General features: G+C 43.1%; 1 protein-coding gene across 1 annotated transcript in view; it reads left to right on the top strand.

Moving 5' to 3' along the window:
- LOC141602117 (uncharacterized) overlaps positions 1 to 16,337 on the top strand; it is a 60,117-nt gene that overhangs the window by 11,291 nt on the left and 32,489 nt on the right. The window lies entirely within an intron of this gene.

Below are 16,337 nucleotides of genomic sequence, written 5' to 3'. Positions count from 1 at the left end.
TAAGGACCATTCCTCAGTCTGTTTTACTCAGACTTTGATTAATGAAAACCTTGAGATTTCTCTCAAAAATTTGCAAATCTTATTAACTTTGCCGAGTCTTAGTTGTAAGTTAGACTTAATATCTTCTTGTGCTTGCTTGGAAGGTGATTAAGGATCCGTGGTGTTACTTAGAACGGGTCTGTGCTTGCTTGAACTGTTTTGAGTGCATTGTCTGTCTGTTGTGAGTTTGTTCTGTGCTTGCTTGAGTAAATTCATTTCAGGCTCCCTAAATTATTAAGTTTAACCTCTGTGCTTGCTTGAGGGTGAATTTGATAATTATATCCTGGTTTCTAGGTCACAAAAAGAGATTCAATCCAACTAAGAAAACTGTCTGAGAATTAAACCGTGTCAGTTTGGTTTTCTATTTATTAAAAATAATTAGGTTGTGTGTAAAATTCTGAGATTTGGCACAGTTTAAGTTTACCGTTCTAACTAAATTGTCACCAAGTTTCATAATTTTTCAAGTCCATTTACTATTTTTACAAAATTCATCAAGTTTATTGCATTCCCTGAGAATTGCTCATTGTCTGTTTCAGGGTTTGTTCAAAAGTGGCTGTTCCCATAGCTTATACTGCAGCAGGGCTACACACTTTAGTGTATAGCCAGTTACATGTTGTGATTGGGAGTGGAGGTGAATAATGACAGCTATTTATCTTGATCGTACTTTGTCTTATTTTGATTATGCAATGAACTGACCCCGTTTAATTGTTTTAAAAACTGTGGTGATCCATTCGGAGATGATGAGCAGTTTGTGACAGGTGATAGTTGTCTTTAGCTACGAGGACGAGATGGGATGTCATCACTTCGAGTCTAACTTCCGCTGTTACGAGTTTAGCTTTTTGATCCAGTTGTATTGAGACTATATACTTTTCTTTTGAGTCGGATTTCGAGACAATGTAATAGTTATCTTTAAATACTTTAATAGATATTTTGGAATGGTTTCTTTTGATATACTAGCCTCGGGCAACCGAGATGGTAACAGTCTCTCATGCTAGGGTGGTCCTTGGTAAGACACCTTGGTATGTGGGGGTGTTGCAGCCTCCACCGGCTGAGTATGGTTCAAGTTGCCTCCAGCGGCTTTGTGTAACTATCGTAAATATATCAAAGGAAAACAGAGACACACGGAATGCAATAACTTATCAGATAACAATATAGTATTTTACAATGGTCCTAAAATCGTCTCTTTGTTACCACAATGTAACACCTTCTTCGTTCAAGAGTCTTAAAACGATGTTCCCGAATAAACAAGCGTGTTACCAGACCTGGCAAAATTGACTCGATCCGAATGACCCGACCTCAACCCTAACCGACACTCGAACCCTAACCTGAAATGGCCCGCCCCGAATAATGTTTATGGTTGTAAATAGATTATTTTATGTCCAAAAATAACTTAATAATAGTTGACCCGAAAATGACCTAACCCAAAGTCTACAGACCCGAAACGACCCGATCAGAAATTGATCCAACCGAAACCTGACTCGGTTGACCCGTTTGTCAGCTTTGCGTGTTACCATTATTGACCATCATTTACTTATTTCGACGCTCTAGCTACTCAACCCGACGTGTCTCACTTCAACTCAACTCTGCCAAATATCGACTTGTTAATTAATTAAATTCCGTCGCCCTTCATTCCTTTTAAATCTTCTTATGTTGGACTCGGTTTCTAAGTTCCGTACTCAAAGTTTTGTACAACTTAGTTTAATTTAATTAAGCTCAATTTAGTTAAGCTTAACTTAGTTCACCATCTTTCAAAATCATTCCGTCTAGCTTAGCTCAGCTCAATTCAGTTTAGTACGGTTTTGCCCAACTAAGGTTATTCCGGTTCATTAACACAATAACACTTGAGTATCTTAGATATCACTTTATTTTGACAACATAATACTTTATAAATAATTTCAACATATAATTTTGACATCAATATAAAATACAAGTATTAAATTGTCGCGCTAAAAGTTATAACATATTATATAGTCCACCGTCTCAGTAATGTGTTTACCACTTTACCTTTAATTTAAATACCGCTCACGAAGAATAAAAAAATGTAAACAAATCATCTACATAAAGGGAGCACAAGAATACAAGATAGAGTATACTTTACCATTTTTATCTAATCATTTTACAAAACCTAAACATTTCTACATAACTCTAATCCTCTCCAAATCTCTCTCAAGTGCGTGGATTGTTAGCAAGTTTCTTCATCTTTCATTGTATCGTCGGTGTCGGTAAGTTCTTGATTTCATTAGTTCCATTGATTGATCTTTTAGGGTTTGCCTTAAATTGTGAATTGGGGGAAAAGGGTTTTCATATGGTAATTGGAGTTTATGTGATTGTTGTTAGGTGAGGACTTCGTAGAGGAGCCATTCTAGATTGCTTTGCTTGTGTCTCATTGTAGTTGTGCTAAGGTAGGGTTTCCCTACTCGGTTTATTGTTTAATTGTTTTAAGATTGTGTTTGTATTGTGTACGATTGATTATTTGTTGATCATTGTTGGTGTGTTGGAGTTGGTGTGGTTGTTGATGATGTTCGCGAGGTGCATCCTCGGCTTAGTGGAGTCACTTGCGGGAGTGGCTTCACGCCCTAGTTTCGCCCTCTGTGGAACCCGCCACAGAAGGGGATGTGCACATTAATGAACATGGTTATCGCTCGTTGATGAGCGGGGCTTAGGTGGGGATTGGCTGCGGTCCCCCACTGGCGGTGAGGATTATCTGTTGCGATGGGTAATCTGACAGGGCTACACACTTTAGTGTGTAGTCAGTTACTATGTGAGATCGGGAGTTGTGTGTGGATGATGATCAACAGTTTACCTTTTTGTACTTGTCTTATTTTGATTATACAGTAACTGACCCGTTGTTCTTTTGTAAAATATGTGGTGATCCATTCGGGGATGGTGAGCAGATTATGACAGGTGATGATGTTCACTAGCTATGGGGCCGTCGTGGGGAGTCATCACTCAAGTCTAGCTTCCGCTGTCAAGAGATTTAACATTCAGTCTTAGTTGTTGAACTTTAATAGTAGTACCTTGGTTTTGGTTTTGAGAACATGTAAACTTTAATCATTTATCCTTTAATAATTGTGTTTGGATTGTTAACTTTGATATACTAACCTCGGGCAACCGAGATGGTGATGGTGTCTCATGCTAGGGTAGTCCTGGTAAGGCACCTTGGTATGTGGGGGTGTCACAAAGTGGTATCAGAGCGACGATTCTGGCACCTAAAACTAATGAACCCAATGAACTTAGGGAGTCTAAATAAAAAACTCGGGGAGAGTTGTTTGGAGCCAACGCAAAGACTTGGGAGACGTCCCGAAGTCGCATTAAGGCTCTTACGATCTCAAGCCGGTCACATGGTGGGGGGGGGGGGACTATTGTACGTTTGAGTCATGTGTGTGTGATATCTATAACTTGTATCTTAGGAAGTTGTTGGCTGAAATGATGAAAGTGTTAGAATATAGTAATATATGAAAGGTGAATTGTGAATTCGTATATGATACATCTTGAGCATGAAATATGTTGCGCATGTTACCTGTTTATTACGTGGCTTTCAAAAGGGTAGTGGTACGTACATATGTGTATATCTTGATTGAAAAGTATGTTTAAGTATGTTTACGATAGTTACTGTTCGTTTTTGGCATAACTCGGCCGAACAGGGCGGGTACTCGACCGAGTAACCAGGCACTCGACCGAGTGTTGTTTGGGGTATGCGTAGCAGTAGCTACTGGTTGTGACCACTCGACCGAGTATTATAGCATACTCGACCGAGTGGAGCATACTCGACCGAGTATCACCATACTTGACCGAGTATGTTTTCTGTGTTTCTGACGTTGGCTACTGGAGTGGAACACTCGACCGAGTAGTCCATACTCGACCAAGTATCTCACCATACTCGGCCGAGTACTTCTTTGGCGGAGGGTCATGTTTATTTTGAGCCGTAGGCTATGTGCTTACGCTTCCTTGCTTTGATCAGCTCAAAATGTCGCCAAAGAGGTCAGCAACGTATATCCAAGAAACTTAGATGACCACAGAGGAGGTAGCCCGTATGATCGAGCAGCAGGATGCACTCCTTGAAGCTCTTAAGAATGTGGGTAAGGGGGCGGAGAAACCGGTGGATGCTACCCACCTGAGCATTATCATTGCCCGCTTCAACCCATCTACTTACGAGGGCACTGGAGAACCTAAGTTGCTTGATAACTGACACCGTGAGATGGAGAGTCTCCTTGAGGTTGTGAAGTGTCCGCCGGAGTTAGCTATTGAGCAAGTAGTGTACTACCTGAGGGGCGAGGCTGCAGTATGGTGGCAAAACGTGAAGGAAGATGCCAGGGCATACTACACGGATGAGGAGCTCGGTGTTATACTGTGGCCAGGTCTGAAGAGTGCCATGAGAGAGCAATTCGTGCCGGAACACATTTGTCACAAGTTGAGATCCGAGTTTGATTCTTTCACCATGACTAACGACATGACGGTTACGGAGTACTATCACCGATTCCTTGAGTTGTCACGTTATACTGAAGACATGGAGCTGGGGCAGCGGGGTTTATCTCTTCGTTTCGAGGGGGGTTGGCACCCAAGATCATGAATAGGTTACCAGCCGGGGTTATCACTGATCTGAATGATGTGTACTTGAGGGCCGGGCAAGCTGAGAGATTGGTGGACTTATCCAAAGAGGCTACGGAGAGGACCACTACTGAAAAGAGGAAAGCAGAAAGTGAAAGTGGCAATCAGTCGAGCCACAAGAAGGGCAGGTATGGTAAGTCTAGAGCCTTTTCGGGAGAATCTGGGTTTTCTGGGGTATCTCGAGCATGGGGAAGGGGTGGTGGTCGGAGTTTTAGTGACAACTCCAATCTTACTTGCTTCAACTATGGGGGAATAGGTGACAAGAGGTACGACTGTACCAGTGCCAAAGTTGGAGGGGCTTCAGGAGCTTACCAGGGGAGTTTCTCTCAGGCTCCGAGTCAGAGCTTTGCTTGCAACATGCCATCTGGGTCTTGGGGTAACCGTGGAGGGCAGAACAACAATAATGGCGGCTTCAACCACAATAATGGAGGATCTTATCAGTGCCCGAACAACAGTGTGACTCAGAACTCGACAGCTAAGTCGACTACTTCTAACACCTCGGTCCAAGGTGGAGGTCAGAAAAGCAGCGGGAAGCTCTTTATGATGGACAAACAGGAAGCTGAGAACGATGCTCATGTGGTTACCGGTACCTTTCTTGTTCATAATACACCGTCTTTTATTTTGTTTGACTCTGGGGCAACAAACTCTTTTGTGTCTAGAGGCCATGCTTTGTCTATGGGTTTGGGGGAGTTTGAGCTTGTAAAAGATGACGTGTTTATACCTTCGGGAGAGTCGATGTCTTGTGTTAAGTTGTATAGGGATGTGTCCATGTTGGTTGGAGGGGTGGACTTACCGGTCAACTTGTTAGAGTTTCCTATGGATGGGTATGAGGTCATCGTCGGGATGGATTGGTTGGGTAAGTATGATGCTAAGATAGACTGTCGACAAAACAAAGTTTCCTTAAAGGGGCCCAAGGGTATTAGAGTGTCATATAAGGGGTTTGTTGTGAGACCTAAGTGTAAGCTCATCGTGGTAATGACCTTAAAAGCATGTTTGAGGAAGAAGTGTCCCTTGATTCTTTGCCTAGTGAGAGACCGGTGCGCTGAATAGCTGACAACATCTGATGTACATGTGGTGGGAGAGTTTAGTGATGTCTTTCCAGATGAGACATCGAGGTTACCACCTAAGAGAGATATCGACTTTAATGTGGAGCTTAAACCGGGAACAAGTCCTATATCTAAAGCACCATATCGTATGACACCTAAAGAACTGGAAGAGTTGAAGAAACAGTTACATGATCTGTTAGACAAAGGGTATATCCGGCCTAGTGTGTCACCATGGGGAGCATCAGTGTTGTTTGTGAAGAATAAAGATTGGAGCATGAGGCTATGCATCGACTACAGAGAGCTGAATCGTGTCACAGTGAATAACAAGTATCCTTTGCCAAGGATTGATGATCTTTTTTACCAGCTGAGTGGCGCAGGGGTGTTCTCTAAGATCGATTTGAGGTCGGGTTATCACCAGTTGAGAATAGCAGATGAGGATATTCCTAAGACAGCTTTCCGATCTCGTTATGGTCACTATGAGTATGTAGTGATGCCTTTTGGGTTAACGAATGCACCAGCAGCTTTCATGGATCTTATGAACCAGGTTTTTAGTCCGTTATTGGACAAGTTTGTGGTCATTTTCATCGATGACATCTTAGTCTAGTCTAAGACTAAGGAGAAGCATGAGGAAGTGGCTTTTCTGGGCCATGTGATATCTAAAAAGGGTGTGTCGGTGGATCCTAGCAAGATTGAGGCAGTGACCAAGTGGGAATCACCGAAGAATGTTGCTGAGATTCAGAGTTTATTGGGTTTAGCTGGTTACTACAAGAGGTTCGTGAAGGACTTTTCTACGATAGCACGGCCTATGACAGCTTTGATGAGGAAAGAGACCAGTTTTCGATGGGATGAGAGTTGTGAGACGGCGTTCCAGACTTTAAAGGAGCGTTTGACCATAACTCCTATCATAGCTTTACCTGAGGGTTGTGATAACTTTGAAGTATACACCGATGCTTCAAAGAATGGGTTGGGATGTGTTTTAATGCAGAGTGGGAAGGTCATAGCTTATGCGTCGAGACAACTGAAGCCATATGAGGAGAACTATCCTACTCATGATTTGGAACTGGGTGCCGTTGTTTTTGTTCTTAAGATTTGGAGACACTACCTCTATGGGGCAACCTTTAAGGTGTTTTCAGATCATAAGAGTCTGAAATATATCTACACTCAGAAAGAGCTTAACATGCGACAGAGGCGATGGATGAAGCTGATTGGGGACTATGATATGGAGATCATCAACCACGAGGGTAAGGCTAATGTGGCTGCAGATGCTTTGAGTACGAAGAGTGTTCATTCGTTGTGTACAACTATTTCTTTGCTGAAGCTGAGGGATGAGATGTCCGAGATGGGGATCCATATGATTCGAAAAGGGGATATCGTCGGGGATTTGACGATCGAGCCAGATTTGTATGAGGATATCAAGAGAAAGCAAGAGTATGATCCTAAGATCCAAGAATGGAAGTCAAGGGTGGAGAGTGGCACAGTTTCCAGGTTTTCTATCCACACAGATGGGAGTGTTCGCTTTGATGAGAGATGGTGTGTTCCTGATGATGCAGACTTGAGGAGGGTAATCATGACAGGGGATCATTGCACTCCTTATTCGGTTCACTCAGGAGGTGACAACCTTTATAAGGACCTCAAGAAAACTTTTTGGTGGCCTAACATGAAGAGGGATGTGGTCGAGTTCGTGGCTAGGTGTCTGACATGCCAGAGAGTTAAGAGTGAGCAGCGAAGACCACAAGGTAAGATTCAGTCACTTGAGGAACCTGAGTGGAAGTGGGAGTCGATCTCTATGGACTTTATCGTAGGGTTACCAAGGACACAACAAGGTAACAATATGATCTGGGTGATTATCGATCGGTTAACAAAGTTAGCTCACTTCATTCCGATGAAGGATACTTGGACTAAGATACAGCTAGCCTTGGGTTACAGGAAACACGTGGTTCTGTTACATGGTGTGCCTAAGGATATAGTGTCGGATCGAGATGCAAGGTTTATATCACGGTTTTGGAAGGAGTTGCAGGATTTTATGAGTACAACCTTAAAGATGAGTACAACTTTTCATCCTGCCACAGATGGTCAGACGGAGAGGACTATAAAGATTTTGAAGGACGTGTTGAGGGCTTGTGCCATGGAGTTCGGTGGGAGTTGGGAGGATAGGCTGGATTTCATCGAGTTCTCGTATAACAACAACTACCATACTAGTATCGGGATGGCACCTTTCGAGGCTTTATATGGCAGAAAATGCCGAAGTCCAGTTTGTTTGGATGACAGCGCAGAGGTAGTGGTTTTAGGGCCACAGATGGTGCAGGATATGATTGAGCAAGTTCGGCTGATTCGTCAAAAGATGAAAGCAGCTCAGGATCGCCGGAAGAGTTATGCCGACTTACACCACATGGACATCGAGTTCGCAGTGGGTGACAAAGTCCTTTTGAAAGTATCACCAATGCGAGGAGTGATGAGGTTTGGAAAGAAAGGTAAGTTAAGCCATAAGTTTATCGGTCCATATGAGATCTTGGATCGTGTAGGTGAGGTGACCTACAGGTTAGCTTTACCACCAGCTTTGGATCGAGTCCACAACGTGTTCCATGTTTCACAGCTCCGGAAGTATGTGAGTGATTCGTCACATGTGCTTGAGGTTGAGAACATCGAGCTTGATGAGTCTTTATCTTATGCCGAGGTTCCTAAAGAGATCTTAGACCGCAAAGTACGCAAGACAAGGAATGGTGAGACCGTCTTACTTAAGGTGCTTTGGTCTAATCATAATGTGAAAGAGGCCACATGGGAACCCGAGGAGGCTATGAGAGAGCGTTTTCCCGCCCTTTTTGAGCAGGTATGTTTGGTTACGGGGACGTAACCATTTTCTTTTTAAGGGGGGGGGGGGGGTAGGAGATAGTCACATGTTTATTTTTGAGTTAGTCTAAGTCGTTTTAGTGATGTTTTGTGTTGGTTTAGCTATAGTTGTGTCGTCTGGTCGGTTGTGTTGGGGGTTTTGTTGGGTGTTTGTTTTATGGGGTAGGAGTTGGTTGGCTCTTGTTGGTCTTGTTTTGTGTGTATAGTGTGAACTTCGGTGACAAAGTTCTTTTTAAGGAGGGAAGACTGTAATACTATGGTTTTTCCTAAGTCTGTACTCGGCCGAATATGGCTTACTCGGCCGAGTAAGGGCGTCGCGTGTTTCTGGATAGTTTACTGCCCAGGAATACTCGGCCGAGTATGGGAATACTCGACCGAGTAGAGGATACTCGGCCGAGTATACTCTATACTCGACCGAGTATTCGGTCTGACGGGTGTTATTTCCGCGGTTTGATTTAGAAAGGGTTAGAGTTATATAATTGTAGATTAACAGTTTCTAATCATTTTACAAAACCAAAACATTTCAACGTAACTCTAATCCTCTCCAAATCTCTTTCAAGTGCGTGGATTGTTAGCAAGTTCTTCATCTTTCATTGTATCGTCGGTGTCGGTAAGTTCTTGATTTCATTAGTTCCATTGATTGATCTTTTAGGGTTTGCCTTAAATTGTGAATTGGGGGAAAAGGGTTTTCATATGGTAATTGGAGTTTATGTGATTGTTGTTAGGTGAGGACTTCGTAGAGGAACCGTTCTAGATTGCTTTGCTTGTGTCTCATTGTAGTTGTGCTAAGGTACGGTTTCTCTATTCGGTTGACTGTTTAATTGTTATAAGATTGTGTTTGTATTGTGTACGATTGATTATCTGCTGATTATTGTTGGTGTGTTGGAGTTGGTGTGGTTGTTGTGATTGTAATACTACGGATTTCCTAAGCCCGTACTCGGCCGTATATGGCCTACTCGGTCGAGTAAGGGGTGGCGTGTATCCTAGAATGGCTACTGCCCAGGACTACTCGGCCGAGTATGTGGAATACTCGACCGAGTAGAGGGTACTCGGCCGAGTATACTCTATACTCGGCCGAGTATCCGGTCTTACGGGTGTTATTTCCGCGGTTTGATTTGGAGATGATTAGAATTATATAAAACGCGTTAATCAGTTTCTAATTACATTTTTACAAAACCTAAACACTCAACGACGCTCTAATCCTCTCCAAACCTCTCCCTAGTGTGTGTGATCGTTAACAAGTTCCTTCATCTTTTGTTCTATCGTCGGTAAGTCCTTGTTTTTTCCCTAATTCTTTGATTAATCTTTTAGGTTTGGCTTGAATTGTGAATTGGAAAAAAGGGGGTTTTGCATATGGTGATTGTTGTTTATGTGATTGTGTTAGGTGGGGAATTCGTAGAGGAGCCGTTATAGATTGCCTTGCTTGTGTCTCTTCCAGTTGTGCTAAGGTAGGGTTTCCCTACTCAGTTCCTGTTTAATTGATTTGAGATTATGTTGTTTTGCGTACGATTGTTTGTCTGCTGATCATTGTTGTAGTGTTGGTGTGGTGTTTGTGTTGGTGTTGTAATGATCGTGGTGGAGTCACATGCGGGAGTGGCTTCACACCCTAGTTTGCCCTCCGTGGAACCCGCCACGGGTGGGGATGTGCACATTAAAGGACAGAGATATCGCTCGTTGATGAGCAGGGCTTAGGTGGGGATTGGCTACGGTCCCCCATTGGCGGCGAGGATTACCTGTTGCGATGGGTAATCTGGCAGGGCTACACACTTCGGTGTGTAGTCGGTTACTGTGTGAGATCGGGAGACCGGAGGAGGATGATGATCAGCTGGTTGCCTTTTGTACTTGTCTTACTTTGATTATTCAGTAACTGACCCCGTTGTTGTTTTATAAAATCTGTGGTGATCCATTCGGAGATGGTGAGCGGATTATGACAGGTGATGCAGTTCTTTAGCTATGGGACAGTTATGGGGAGTCATCACTCGAGTCTAGCTTCCGCCGTCAGGAGACTTAGCTTGCATTCTTTGTAGTTGTTAGACATTTCACAGTTGTACTTTGGTTTGGTTTTTAAAAATATGTAATCGTTAAACTCAGTTGCGCTTTAATAAATGTGCTTTGGATTGTTAACTTTGATATACTAACCTCGGGCAACCGAGATGGTAACGGTCTTTCACGCTAGGGTTGTCTTTGGTAAGGTACCTTGGTATGAGGGTGTGTTACAAAGTGGAGCTGTTGTGTGTCGAGTCATGTGTGTGTAGTACTTGTGGCATGAATTTTTTTCACTAGTTGGATGATATGGTGGAAGAAGTGGAATATGATAGCATGTGAAAGATGCATTGAAATTTATCGATATTAGATTTTAAGCATGGAATATGTTGGCATGTTAAGTGTTTATTATGTGGCTTTCAAAGGGTAGTGACATATCTTATATATATCTTGGTAGAAATGTATGTATAAAGTACGCTTATGTTAGTAGTAACTCGTTTTGGCATGACTCGACCGAGCAGGGCAGGTACTCGACCGAGTAGGGGGTACTCAGCCGAGTAACCAAGCACTCAACCGAGTGTTATTTGGGTATGCGTAGCAGTAGCTACTGGTTGTCTCAGCTCGACCGAGTATTGAGCATACTCGACCGAGTTGAGCATACTCGACCGAGTATCACCCATACTCGACCGAGTATGTTTTCTGTGTTTTTGACGTTTGCTTCTGGAGTGGAAAACTCGACTGAGTACTAGTAGTACTCGACCGAGTAGACCATACTCGACCGAGTATTATGTTATACTCGGCCGAGTGCTTCTTTGTCGGAGGGTCATTTATATTTTGAGTCGTAGGCTTTGTGCTTACGTTTCCTTGCTTCTTATCAGCTCAAAATGCCGCCAAAGAGGTCAGCCGCGTATATCCAAGCAACTTAGATGTCTACGGATGAGGTAGCTCGTATGATCGAGCAGCAGGATGCACTCCTTGAAGCTCTTAAGAATGTGGGTAAGGGGGCTGAGAAACCGGTGGATGCTACCCACCTGAGCACTATCATCGCCCGCTTCAACCCATCAACTTATGAGGGCGCCGGGGAACCAAAGCTGCTCGATAACTGGCACCGTGAGATGGAGAGTCTCCTTGAAGTGGTGAAGTGTCCGCCAGAGTTAGCTGTTGAGGTGGTAGTGTACTACCTGAGGGGTGAGGCTGCGGTGTGGTGGCAGAATGTCAAGGAGGATACCAGAGCTTACTACAAGGATGAGGGACTCGGTGCTATACCGTGGTCGGGTTTGAAGAGCGCTATGAGGGAACAGTTTGTGCCGGAACACATCCGTCACAAGATGAGATCCGAGTTCGATTCCTTTACCATGACCGATGACATGACGGTCACAGAGTACTATCACCGGTTCCTTGAGTTATCTCGCTATGCGGAAGACATGCAGTTAGGGCAAAGGGGTTTAACTCTTCATTTTGAGAAGGGGTTGGCACCCAAGATCATGAACCGGTTACCAGCTGGGGTTATCACCAATCTGAAAGATGTGTACTTGAGGGCTGGACAAGCAGAGAGGTTGATGGATCTATCCAAGGAAGCTACGGAGAGAACCGCTACTGAGAAGAGGAAAGCAGAGAGTGGGAGTAGCAACCAGTCAGGTCACAAGAAGGGAAACTTTGGTCAGTCAAGGGCTTTTTCAGGAGGAGCTGGGTTCTCTGGAGGGTCGCGAGCATGGGGTAGGGGTGGAGGACGAAGTGTTAGTGACAACTTTAACCTTACTTGCTTCAACTGTGGTGGCATATGCCACAAGAGGTATGACTATACTAGTGCCCGAGCTGAAGGAGCCTCAGGGGTTTATCAGAGAAGTTTCTCACAGGGTCCGAGTTAGAGTTTTACTAGCAACAGGCCATCTGGGTCGTGGGGTAACGGGTAACCATAGAGGGCAGAACAAAAATGGCGGTTTTAACCGCAATAATGGATTGAAGGTTAAGGATAAGCTATTTCAGATTGGTTGCTGCACTGATAATAGCTGCTGCTTATGTGATGCTCCTGTTGAAACTCAGAGTCATCTGTTTTTTGAGTGTTCATACAGTAGGCTAGTTATTGCTGCAGTGGAGTCCTGGTGTGGATTCAAGGTTGCTGTTAACATATCTGCAGCTACTACTGGTATTGTTCCCAGGCGTGCACTGAAACATGAAGTACATTCCTTCATTTGGACAGCCTGTGTATACTGCATTTGGAACCAGAGAAATAATGCAAGGATGAACCTTGTCCTGATAAAACCAGACATTATTGCTAGCAATATAAGAGAGGAAGTGAAAAGAAGAATCAGATCAAAGTTGAGCAAGGAAACTACACGAACTGATAGAATCTGGCTCAGGAAATGGGGCATAGCAGTGGACTGACTTGTGTCTGCTAGTTGTTCTTGTTAGTGTTAAATTTGTATTGGTATTGGTACTGCAGTGATACTCTTTGTAACAGGAAAGTTTTGGCTGAGGCTAAGACTGGACTGTCCATCCTGTATATTTGTCTATTTGATTAATATATTTATCTCACATTTCACCAAAAAAAAAAAGTTACCGGTACCTTTCTTGTTCATCATACACCGTATTTTGTTTTGTTTGACTCTGGGCAACACACTCTTTTGTGTCTAGAGGCCATGCTTTGTCTATAGGTTTGGGGGAGTTTGAGCTTGTAAAAGATGGTGTGTTTATACCTTCTGGGGAGTCGGTGTCATGTGTCAAGTTGTATAGGGATGTGTCCATGTTGGTTGGATGGGTAGACTTACCGGTCAACTTGCTAGAGTTCCCTATGGATGAGTTTGAGGTCATAGTCGGGATGGATTGGCTGGGAAAGTATGATGCCAAGATAGATTGTCGACAAAAGAAAGTGTCTTTAAAGGGTCCTAAGGGTATAAGGGTGTCTTATAAGGGGTTTGTTGTGAGACCTAAGTGTAAGTTCATCGCGGTAATGACCTTAAAGTCATGTTTGAGGAAAAAGTGTTCCTTTATTCTTTGCCAAGTGAGAGATTAACGTGTGGAACAGCTAACAGCTTCGGATATACATGCGGTGAGAGAGTTTAGTGATGTCTTTCCAGATGAGATACCGGGGTTACCACCGAAAAGAGTGATACGTGCATTTTATATAGTCTTTTTAGCCTAATTTATGCGCGTATCTTTATGCTTTTATCGTGGTTTTATGCTACGAAATGCCCCGAATATGCTACTTTGGTGTATTTTGTCTTAATTGCAGGAATGGACCATAAAGTAGTGAAATCAAGCCATTTGCCGTCCGTTTTGCATGCATTTGGAGGAAGAGTAGATTTGGAGCGGGAAATATTGCTGTCTTGGGATGCGTGAAGGTGTTTCGGGAGCTAAAAGGACAAGTCAAAGTCAAACTAACGTGATTATGAGCTGCTGAAGTCAAGATCCACTCGATCGAGTGCTTTTCCCTTCGATCGAGTGGTTTTAGGATGATTAATCAGTCGATCGAGCAGTTTATCTGGTCGATCGACCAGTTCTTTATATGCCTTTACTCGATCGAGTAACTAATCAGTCGATCGAGCAGTTTTTGGTTCAGTTTACTCGATCAAGCGGTTTTAAATCACTCGATCGAGTGGATTCGCTATGGGCTGGGCTTTTTAAGCTTTGTTCCGTCATTAGGTTAGTTAATAATCCTATTTTTCTTATAAATAGGAAGGGATTTCGACATAATTAAGGGTCTTCTCCTCTCTAATTATTCTTAACACTTTGTTACTGTTACTTTGCTACTGTTATTTTCTTCCGGATCTAATTCAGTATTTCTTTCTTTCCCTTTCTTTTCCTCTTTAATTTATGCTTATGATTATCATTCTTCCTTTATTTCTTATTCTTACTTATTCCATGTCTAGCTAATTCCCCTTAGTATGTTAGGATTAGGGAAGCCGTGGTAGCGACATGATAGGACCAACTTGATTAGATTAGTCTTGCCATAAGAATTGTATTAGGCAATATAATTGTTATTAGGTTGAATGAATGCATGCAGGAGACCATTTATCTAGTTAACCCCGACCTGGATCGAAAGATTGGAAGGGAAGGCTTGCTTAATTACAATAGGTGATACCTAATTAGGGCGAAAGCTAAGTTAGGAGACCCTAGGGCGGTTTAAGGACCGAAAGGTGACGACCATAGCTCTTCTTATCAATAGTTTAATTGACTCAGTTGACCCGTTAGTGTAGCTGCCACGGTAGACCGACTCCTAGCATATTCCCTTCTCTTACTGTTAATTTCTCGCATTCTTTTCCCTCTCGCTTTAGTCCCTTTAGTCTAGCTAAAACAATCAAAACCCCCATTAGTGACATTAAACAGATAGAATAGACAAGTAGATAGTACACCGCCTCCCTGTGGAGATCGACCTTACTTATCGCTAGCTTCTGTTAGTTATATTTAGGTATTTATTTTTGGTACAGAAACGACAGTATCAAATTTTAGCGCCGTTACCGGGGAGGCAATCTATTTATTTATTTGTTAAATTTTATCTGTTTTTAGCCTCAGGGGATTTTTCCCTTGAGGCCGTTTTAATCTTTTTCCTTGAGTGTTGTTTTGATAGGCCTTACAGGTACTACCTAGACAGTTCTAGGTGAAAGACCGTCAAAGGGAAGGCTTGAGTACCTTTGACCCGTCACCTATGTCCCATTACATGGCACAGCAGGTGATTTACTGCGGGAGATGTGGTGGTGCTGAGCATGATGCAGTTTTTTGTTTGGCAGAGAATGACGAAGTTTACGCGTTCAAGCAGCGCAGTCGAGCTAGTCAAGCAGCTGTAGTTATGCCGCCACATCCACCCTATCAATGGCCACCGCAACAAGATCCTCCTGATATACAAGAAGAAGAAATTGCGGAGCTGAAATCTTTAGTGAAGACACTTGCATCTCAAATGCAAGTGAGGCAAGAATATGATAGACAATACTTCTCGCGAGTTGATAAGCTCGAGTCTGTAGTTGCTCAGTTAGCAGCTGAGATAGAGATAGAAGAGATCGCGGAGCTGACATATTCAATGGTAACGCTTGTATCACAAATGCAAGAGAGCAATAAAAATATGGGCGCTCGATTCCTTAAGCTCGAAACTGACATTGCTCAGTTAGTAGCTGAGATGCAAGAAGAAGAGGTATACCTTGCTGAGAGCGGTTTTTCCCCTGAGGAAACCGTGTTACCCAATGCTGAGGATGACCTCTATGACTCGGATGACGAGTTTCTATCATATTTCAATGCCTCACGCGAAGATTTCAGCCCTGTACAGGAGGAATCACTCGATCGAGTGACTAAAAGTAGTCGATCGAGTGACTTTCCAGGAGAAACTGCTCGATCGAGTGAAATTTCTGCTCGATCGAGTGGAATTCAGGAGGAAGTTGGTCGATCGAGTGATTATTTTGCTCGATCGACTGATTTGGCCATTGGGAGCATTGATTCGTCATTTGGGTTTGTTTTGGATGACGATTTTGACGATGATAACGGATACGGTGAATCTCCCCTATTCAAAGCCGAGCTGGATGCGCTTGAGGCTGAGATTTACGGGGTGAAACCCATCGAGGAGGTTGATGAAGAGGCAGCTGAGTCGGTAATTACTCCTAGCGCGGATGAGGTAATAAATTCTTTTATCTATGATTCCGTCATTGAGAGTGATCAACCTGAGGTATTGAACGATAATTTAATTATTGTTTGTTTAAATAGTAAATTGCCTCGTTTGACTTATGCCTTGCATTCTAATGCTTTACCCCTTCCTAGTAGGTCGTACAATTTAACGATTTTTCACCATCCTTATCATTACAAAATTGTTAATCTGAATTGGAGCCTTAG

The sequence above is a fragment of the Silene latifolia genome, chromosome 1 (assembly GCF_048544455.1).
Source record: "Silene latifolia isolate original U9 population chromosome 1, ASM4854445v1, whole genome shotgun sequence".
NCBI classification, from domain to species: domain Eukaryota; kingdom Viridiplantae; phylum Streptophyta; class Magnoliopsida; order Caryophyllales; family Caryophyllaceae; genus Silene; species Silene latifolia.
The sequence above is the reverse complement of the archived record's forward strand: the minus strand, read 5'-3'. Positions and strand labels throughout refer to the sequence as shown.